Source organism: Tachysurus vachellii, chromosome 11, assembly GCF_030014155.1.
Source record: "Tachysurus vachellii isolate PV-2020 chromosome 11, HZAU_Pvac_v1, whole genome shotgun sequence".
NCBI classification, from domain to species: Eukaryota; Metazoa; Chordata; class Actinopteri; order Siluriformes; family Bagridae; genus Tachysurus; species Tachysurus vachellii.
The window spans coordinates 15,742,331-15,751,969 of record NC_083470.1 but is presented as its reverse complement, the minus strand read 5'-3'; positions in this window follow the sequence as shown (position 1 = coordinate 15,751,969).

The following is a 9,639-nucleotide window of genomic DNA, read 5'->3' as shown; positions in this document are numbered from 1 at the left end:
GTGTGTGTGTATGTGAGTATGTGTGTGAGTATGTGAGTGTGCGAGTGAGTATGTGAGTGTGCGAGTGTGGAAACTTGGTATGTTTCATCAGCGACATGTTCTGAGCGCATCTGATCGGCTTGACCCCGTGTGTGTGTGTGTGTGTGTGTGAGAGTGTGAGTGTGTGTGTGTGTGAGTGTGCGAGTGTGAGTGTGTGTGTGTGTGTGTAAATGTGTGTGTTTGTGAGTATTTGTGTGAGTATTTGTGTGAGTATGTGAGTGTGCGAGTGTGGAAACTTGGAATGGTTCATCAGCGACATGTTCTGAGCGCATCTGATCGGCTTGACCCCGTGTGTGTGTGTGTGTGTGTGTGAGTGTGTGTGTTTGAGTGTGTGTGTGAGTGTGTATGTGAGTGAGTGTGAGTGTGAGTGTGTGAGTGTGGAAACTTGGTATGTTTCATCAGCGACATGTTCTGAGCGCATCTGATCGGCTTGACCCTGTGTGTGTGTGTGTGTGTGTGTGAGTGTGTGTGTGTATGTGCGTGTGTGAGTGTGTGTGTGTATGTGTCTCTGCGTCTGTGTGTGTGTGTGTTTGTGTGAGAGTGTGTGTGTGTGAGTGTGTGTCTGTGTGTGAGTGTGAGTGTGTGTTTGTGTGTGAGAGTGTGTGTGAGAGTGTGTGTGTGTGTGAGAGAGTGTGTGTGTGTGTAAATGTGTGTGTATGTGAGTGTGTGCGAGTATGTGAGTGTGCAAGTGTGTGTGTAAATGTGTGTGTAAGTGTGTGTGTTCCTCGTCTGTGTGAGTGTGTGTGTCTGTGTGTGTGAGTGTCTGTGTGTGTCTGTGTGTGTGAGAGGGTGTGTGTGTGTGAGTGTGTGTGTGTGAGTGAGTGTCTGTGTGTGTCTGTGTGTCTCTCTGTGTGTGTGTGTGTGTGTGAGAGTGTGTGTGTATGTGTGTGTGTCTGTGTGTGTGTGTGTGTGTGTCTGTGTGTGTGTAAATGTGTGTGTTTGTGAGTATTTGTGTGAGTATGTGAGTATGTGAGTGTGCGAGTGTGGAAACTTGGAATGGTTCATCAGCGACATGTTCTGAGTGCATCTGATCGGCTTGACCCCGTGTGTGTGTGTGTGTGTGTGTGTGTGAGTGTGTGTGTGTGCATGTGAGTGTGTGTTTGAGTGTGTGTGTGAGTGTGTATGTGAGTGAGTGTGAGTGTGAGTGTGTGAGTGAGTGTGAGTGTGAGTGTGTGTGTGAGTGTGTTTGTGTGTGTGTGTGTGTGTGAGTGTCTGTGTGTGTGAGTGTCTGTGTGTGTGTGTGTCTGTGTGTGTGTGTTTGTGTGTGTGTGTTCCTCGTATTTGAAAACATACTTGGCAATAAAGACCTTTCTGATTCTGATTCTGATTCTGATGTTGCAAGAATTTTGCCTCTAGGCCTTACGATTCAGCACAAAATTGGGTTTTTGGACTGTTGGTGGCGTTAGAGGGTTTGAGCTAGACACACCAAAGTTGCTACAGTAACTTCTAAGACTGGCCTCTACATGTGTGCCAAATTTCGTAACTTTCCTACGTACGGTTCTATGGGCTGCCATTGACTTCAATGGTGGAAGAGGAAGAATAATAAATATAGCTGCAAGCAGCGATACCGGGGTCAAGCCGATGAGATGCGCTCAGAACATGTCGCTGATGAACCATACCAAGTTTCATAGCTATATGGCATTGTATTGGTAAAATACTGAACTTGATGTGAAAATTCAAAATGTGTGTAAGTGAGTGTGTGTAAGTGTGAGTGTGTGTGTAAGTGTGTGTGTGTGTGTAAGTGTGAGTGTGTGTAAGTGTAAGTGTGAGTGTGTGTAAGTGTTTGTGTAAGTGTGTGTATGTGTGTGTGTGTGTGTGTGTGAGTGAGTGTGTGTGAGTGTCTGTGAGTGAGTGTGAGTGTGTGAGTCAGTGAAGGTGTTTGTGAGTATGTGAATGAGTGTGCGAGTGTGAGCAAGTGTCCGAGTGTGAGTGTGTGTAAGTGTGAGTGTGTGCGAGTGTGAATGAGTGTGTTTGTGTGTGTGTGTAAATGTGTGTGTAAGTGTGTGTGTTCCTCGTATGTGAAAACATACTTGGCAATAAAGTGTGTGTGTGAGTGTGTCTGTGTGAGTGTGTATGTGTGTGTGTGTCTGTGTGTGTGTGTGTGTCTGTGTGTGTGTAAATGTGTGTGTATGTGAGTATGTGTGTGAGTATGTGAGTGTGCGAGTGAGTACGTGAGTGTGCGAGTGTGGAAACTTGGTATGTTTCATCAGCGACATGTTCTGAGCGCATCTGATCGGCTTGACCCTGTGTGTGTGTGTGTGTGTGTGTGTGTGTGTGAGTGTGTGTGTATGTGCGTGTGTGAGTGTGTGTGTATGTGTCTCTGTGCGTTTGTGTGTGTGTGTGTGTGTGTTTGTGTGCATGTGTGTGTGTGTGAGAGTGTGTGAGTGTGTGTCTGTGTGTGTGTGTGAGTGTGAGTTTGTGTGTGTGAGAGTGTGTGTGTGTGAGAGAGTGTGTGTGTGTGTAAATGTGTGTGTATGTGAGTGTGTGCGAGTATGTGAGTGTGCAAGTGTGTGTGTAAATGTGTGTGTAAGTGTGTGTGTTCCTCGTCTGTGTGAGTGTGTGTGTCTGTGTGTGTCTGTGTGTGTGTGTGAGTGTGTGTGTGTGAGTGAGTGTCTGTGTGTGTCTGTGTGTCTCTGTGTGTGTGTGTGTGTGTGTGTGTGTGAGAGACTGTGTGTGTGAGTATGTGAGTGTCTTTGTGTGAGTAAGTGTGTGTGTAAATGTGTGTGTAAGTGTATATGTTTGTGTGTGAGTGTGTGTGTGAGTGAGTGTGTGTGTGTGAGAGTGTGTGAGAGTGTGTGTGTGTGTGTGAGAGAGTGTGTGTGTGTGTAAATGTGTGTGTATGTGAGTGTGCGAGTGTGTGTGTCAATGTATGTGTAAGTGTGTGTGTTCCTCGTCTGTGTGAGTGTGTGTGTCTGTGTGAGTGTCTGTGTGTGTGTGTGTGTCTGTGTGTGTGAGAGGGTGTGTGTGTGTGAGTGTGAGTGTGTGTGTGAGTGTCTGTGTGTGAGTGTGTGTGTGAGTGTGTGTGTGTGTGTGAGTGTGAGTGCGTGTGTGAGTGTGTCTGTGTGAGTGTGTGTGTGTGTGTGAGTGTCTGTGTGTGTGTGTCTGTGTGTGTGTGTGTGTGAGAGTTTGTGTGTGTGAGTATGTGAGTGTGCGAATGTGAATAAGTGTGTGTGTAAATGTGTGTGTAAATCTGTGTCTGTGTGTAAGTGTGTGTGTGTTCCTCATAAAGACCTTTCTGATTCTGGTTCTGATTCTGATTTTGCAAGAATTTTGCCTCTCGGCCTTACGATTCAGCACAAAATTGGGTTTTTGGACTGTTGGTGGCGCTAGACAGTTTGAGCTAGACACACCAAAGTTGCTACAGTAACCTCTAAGATTGGCCTCTACATGTGTGCCAAATTTCATAACTTTCCTACGTACGGTTCTATGGGCTGCCATTGACTTCAATGGTGGAAGACGGAAGAATAATAATAATAAGAAGAAAACTAACGATAACAATAGGTGTCTACGCCCCTTCGGGGCTTGACCCCTAATAATAATAAATATAGCTGCAAGTAGCGATACCGGGGTCAAGCCGATCAGATGCGCTCAGAACATGTCGCTGATGAACCATACCAAGTTTTGTAGCGATATGGCATTGCATTCGTAAAATGTGTGTGTGTGTGTGTGTGTGTTTGTGTGTGTGTCACTGTGCGTCTGTGTGTGTGTGTGTCTGTGTGTGTGTGTGTGTGCATGTCTGTGTGAGTCTGTGTGTGTGAGTGTGTGTGTCTGTGTGTGTGTGAGTGTGTCTGTGTGACTGTGTGTGTGAGTGTGTGTGTGTGTGTGTGTCTGTGTGTGTGAGTGTGTGTGTGTGAGTATGTGAGTGTGCGAGTGTGATAAGTGTGCGAGTGTGAGTAAGTGTGTGTGTGTGTGTTCCTCATAAAGACCTTTCTGATTCTGATTCTGATTTTGCAAGAATTTTGCCTAAACATACTTGGCAATAAAGACCTTTGTGATTCTGATTCTGATGTTGCAAGAATTTTGCCTCTAGGCCTTACGATTCAGCACAAAATTGGGTTTTTGGACTGTTGGTGGCGCTAGACGGTTTGAGCTAGACACACCAAAGTTGCTACAGTAACTTCTAAGACTGGCCTCTACATGTGTGCCAAATTTCATAACTTTCCTACGTACGGTTCTATGGGCTGCCATTGACTTCAATGGCGGAAGACGGAAGAATAATAATAATAAATATAGCTGCAAGCAGCGATACCGGGGTCAAGCCGATCAGATGCGCTCAGAACATGTCGCTGATGAACCATACCAAGTTTCGTAGCGATATGGCATTGTATTGGTAAAATACTGAACTTAACGTGAAAATTCAAAATGTGTGTGTGTAGGTGTGAGTGTGTGTGTAGGTGTGAGTGTGTGTGTAAGTGTGAGTGTGTGTGTAAGTGTGAGTGTGTGTGTAAGTGTGAGTGTGTGTGTAAGTGTGAGTAAGTGTGCGAGTGTGAGTGTGTGTAAGTGTGAGTGTGTGCGAGTGTGACTGAGTGTGAGTGAGTGTGTAACTGTGAGTGTGTGTATGTGAGTGTGAGTGTGCGAGTGAGTATGTGAGTGTGCGAGTGTGAGTAAGTGTGCGAGTGTGAATGAGTGTGTGTGTGTGTGTAAATATGTGTGTGTGTGTGTGTTCCTCGTATGTGAAAACATACTTGACAATAAAGTGTGTGTGTGAGTGTGTCTGTGTGAGTGTGAGTGTGCATGTGTGTGTGTGTCTGTGAGTGTGTGTGTGTGTGTGTGTGTGTGTGTGTGTGTGTGTGTGTGTGTGTAAATGTGTGTTTATGTGAGTATGTGTGTGAGTATGTGAGTGTGCGAGTGAGTATGTGAGTGTGCGAGTGTGGAAACTTGGAATGTTTCATCAGCGACATGTTCTGAGCGCATCTGATCGGCTTGACCCCGTGTGTGTGTGTGTGTGTATGTGTGAGTGTGAGTGTGAGTGTGTGTGTCTGTGTGTGTATGTGTGTCAATGTGTGTGTCAGTGTGTGTGTGTGTTCCTCGTATGTGAAAACATACTTGACAATAAAGTGTGTGTGTGTGTGTGAGTGTGTGTGTGAGAGAGTGTGTGTGTGTGTGTGAGTGTGTCTGTGTGAGTGTGTCTGTGTGAGTGTGTGTGTGTGTGAGAGAGAGTGTGTGTGAGAGAGAGTGTGTGTGTATGTGAGTGTGTGTGTGAGTATGTGAGTGTGCGAGTGTGTGTGTAAATGTGTGTGTAAGTGTGTGTGTTCCTCATCTGTGTGAGTGTGTGTGTCTGTGTGAGTGTAAGTGTGAGTGTCTGTGTGTGAGTGTCTGTGTTTGTCTGTGTGTGTGTCTGTGTGTGTGTGTGAGAGGGTGTGTGTGTGTGTGTGTGAGTGTGATTGTCTGTGTGTGTCTGTGTGTCTGTGTGAGTGTGTTTGTGTGAGTGTGTCTGTGTGAGTGTGTGTGAGTGCGTGTGTGTGTGTGAGTGTGAGTGTGTGTGAGTGTCTGTGTGTGTGTGTGAGAGTGTGTGTGTGTGAGTATGTGAGTGTGAGTATGTGAGTGTGCGAGTGTGAGTATGTTTTCGATGTGTGTGTGTGTAAATGTGTGTGTAAATGTGTGTGTAAGTGTATGTGTGTGAGTGTGTGTGTCTGTGTGAGTGTGTGTGTGAGAGTGTGTGTGAGTGTGTGTGTGTGTGTGTGAGAGAGTGTATGTGTGTGTATGTGAGTATGTGAGTGTGCGAGTGTGTGTGTCAATGTGTGTGTAAGTGTGTGTGTTCCTCGTCTGTGTGAGTGTGTGTGTCTGTGTGAGTGTCTGTGTGTGTGTGTGTGTGTGTGTCTGTGTGTGAGAGGGTGTGTGTGTGTGAGAGGGTGTGTGTGTGAGTGTGTGTGTGAGTGTCTGTGTGTGTGTGTGTGAGTGTGTGTGAGTGTCTGTGTGTGTCTGTGTGTGTGTGTGAGAGAGAGTTTGTGTGTGTGAGTATGTGAGTGTGAGAGTGTGAGTAAGTGTGTGTGTAAATGTGTGTGTAAATGTGTGTGTAAGTGTGTGTGTGTCCCTCATAAAGACCTTTCTGATTCTGGTTCTTATTCTGATTTTGCAAGAATTTTGCCTAAACATACTTGGCAATAAAGACCTTTGTGATTCTGATTCTGATGTTGCAAGAATTTTGCCTCTAGGCCTTACGATTCAGCACAAAATTGGGTTTTGGACTGTTGGTGGCGCTAGACGGTTTGAGCTAGACACACCAAAGTTGCTACAGTAACTTCTAAGACTGGCCTCTACATGTGTGCCAAATTTCATAACTTTCCTACGTACGGTTCTATGGGCTGCCATTGACTTCAATGGCGGAAGACGGAAGAATAATAATAATAAATATAGCTGCAAGCAGCGATACCGGGGTCAAGCCGATCAGATGCGCTCAGAACATGTCGCTGATGAACCATACCAAGTTTCGTAGCGATATGGCATTGTATTGGTAAAATACTGAACTTAACGTGAAAATTCAAAATGTGTGTGTGTAAGTGTGAGTGTGTGTGTAGGTGTGAGTGTGTGTGTAAGTGTGAGTGTGTGTGTAAGTGTGAGTGTGTGTGTAAGTGTGAGTGTGTGTGTAAGTGTGAGTAAGTGTGCGAGTGTGAGTGTGTGTAAGTGTGAGTGTGTGCGAGTGTGACTGAGTGTGAGTGAGTGTGTAACTGTGAGTGTGTGTATGTGAGTGTGAGTGTGCGAGTGAGTATGTGAGTGTGCGAGTGTGAGTAAGTGTGCGAGTGTGAATGAGTGTGTGTGTGTGTAAATATGTGTGTGTGTGTGTGTGTTCCTCGTATGTGAAAACATACTTGACAATAAAGTGTGTGTGTGAGTGTGTCTGTGTGAGTGTGAGTGTGCATGTGTGTGTGTGTCTGTGAGTGTGTGTGTGTGTGTGTGTGTGTGTGTGTGTGTGTAAATGTGTGTTTATGTGAGTATGTGTGTGAGTATGTGAGTGTGCGAGTGAGTATGTGAGTGTGCGAGTGTGGAAACTTGGTATGTTTCATCAGCGACATGTTCTGAGCGCATCTGATCGGCTTGACCCCGTGTGTGTGTGTGTGTGTATGTGTGAGTGTGAGTGTGAGTGTGTGTGTCTGTGTGTGTATGTGTGTCAATGTGTGTGTCAGTGTGTGTGTGTGTGTTCCTCGTATGTGAAAACATACTTGACAATAAAGTGTGTGTGTGTGTGAGTGTGTGTGTGAGAGAGTGTGTGTGTGTGTGTGAGTGTGTCTGTGTGAGTGTGTCTGTGTGAGTGTGTGTGTGTGTGAGAGAGAGTGTGTGTGAGAGAGAGTGTGTGTGTATGTGAGTGTGTGTGTGAGTATGTGAGTGTGCGAGTGTGTGTGTAAATGTGTGTGTAAGTGTGTGTTCCTCATCTGTGTGAGTGTGTGTGTCTGTGTGAGTGTAAGTGTGAGTGTCTGTGTGTGAGTGTCTGTGTGTGTCTGTGTGTGTGTGTGTGAGAGGGTGTGTGTGTGTGTGAGTGTGATTGTCTGTGTGTGTCTGTGTGAGTGTGTCTGTGTGAGTGTGTCTGTGTGAGTGTGTCTGTGTGAGTGTGTGTGAGTGCGTGTGTGTGTGTGAGTGTGAGTGTGTGTGAGTGTCTGTGTGTGTGTGTGAGAGTGTGTGTGTGTGAGTATGTGAGTGTGAGTATGTGAGTGTGCGAGTGTGAGTATGTTTTCGATGTGTGTGTGTGTAAATGTGTGTGTAAATGTGTGTGTAAGTGTATGTGTGTGAGTGTGTGTGTCTGTGTGAGTGTGTGTGTGAGAGTGTGTGTGAGTGTGTGTGTGTGTGTGTGAGAGAGTGTATGTGTGTGTATGTGAGTATGTGAGTGTGCGAGTGTGTGTGTCAATGTGTGTGTAAGTGTGTGTGTTCCTCGTCTGTGTGAGTGTGTGTGTCTGTGTGAGTGTCTGTGTGTGTGTGTGTGTGTGTGTCTGTGTGTGAGAGGGTGTGTGTGTGTGAGAGGGTGTGTGTGTGAGTGTGTGTGTGAGTGTCTGTGTGTGTGTGTGTGAGTGTGTGTGAGTGTCTGTGTGTGTCTGTGTGTGTGTGTGAGAGAGAGTTTGTGTGTGTGAGTATGTGAGTGTGAGAGTGTGAGTAAGTGTGTGTGTAAATGTGTGTGTAAATGTGTGTGTAAGTGTGTGTGTGTCCCTCATAAAGACCTTTCTGATTCTGGTTCTTATTCTGATTTTGCAAGAATTTTGCCTAAACATACTTGGCAATAAAGACCTTTGTGATTCTGATTCTGATGTTGCAAGAATTTTGCCTCTAGGCCTTACGATTCAGCACAAAATTGGGTTTTGGACTGTTGGTGGCGCTAGACGGTTTGAGCTAGACACACCAAAGTTGCTACAGTAACTTCTAAGACTGGCCTCTACATGTGTGCCAAATTTCATAACTTTCCTACGTACGGTTCTATGGGCTGCCATTGACTTCAATGGCGGAAGACGGAAGAATAATAATAATAAATATAGCTGCAAGCAGCGATACCGGGGTCAAGCCGATCAGATGCGCTCAGAACATGTCGCTGATGAACCATACCAAGTTTCGTAGCGATATGGCATTGTATTGGTAAAATACTGAACTTAACGTGAAAATTCAAAATGTGTGTGTGTAAGTGTGAGTGTGTGTGTAGGTGTGAGTGTGTGTGTAAGTGTGAGTGTGTGTGTAAGTGTGAGTGTGTGTGTAAGTGTGAGTGTGTGTGTAAGTGTGAGTAAGTGTGCGAGTGTGAGTGTGTGTAAGTGTGAGTGTGTGCGAGTGTGACTGAGTGTGAGTGAGTGTGTAACTGTGAGTGTGTGTATGTGAGTGTGAGTGTGCGAGTGAGTATGTGAGTGTGCGAGTGTGAGTAAGTGTGCGAGTGTGAATGAGTGTGTGTGTGTGTAAATATGTGTGTGTGTGTGTGTGTTCCTCGTATGTGAAAACATACTTGACAATAAAGTGTGTGTGTGAGTGTGTCTGTGTGAGTGTGAGTGTGCATGTGTGTGTGTGTCTGTGAGTGTGTGTGTGTGTGTGTGTGTGTGTGTGTGTAAATGTGTGTTTATGTGAGTATGTGTGTGAGTATGTGAGTGTGCGAGTGAGTATGTGAGTGTGCGAGTGTGGAAACTTGGTATGTTTCATCAGCGACATGTTCTGAGCGCATCTGATCGGCTTGACCCCGTGTGTGTGTGTGTGTGTGTATGTGTGAGTGTGAGTGTGAGTGTGTGTGTCTGTGTGTGTATGTGTGTCAATGTGTGTGTCAGTGTGTGTGTGTGTGTTCCTCGTATGTGAAAACATACTTGACAATAAAGTGTGTGTGTGTGTGAGTGTGTGTGTGAGAGAGTGTGTGTGTGTGTGTGAGTGTGTCTGTGTGAGTGTGTCTGTGTGAGTGTGTGTGTGTGTGAGAGAGAGTGTGTGTGAGAGAGAGTGTGTGTGTATGTGAGTGTGTGTGTGAGTATGTGAGTGTGCGAGTGTGTGTGTAAATGTGTGTGTAAGTGTGTGTTCCTCATCTGTGTGAGTGTGTGTGTCTGTGTGAGTGTAAGTGTGAGTGTCTGTGTGTGAGTGTCTGTGTGTGTCTGTGTGTGTGTGTGTGAGAGGGTGTGTGTGTGTGTGAGTGTGATTGTCTGTGTGTGTCTGTGT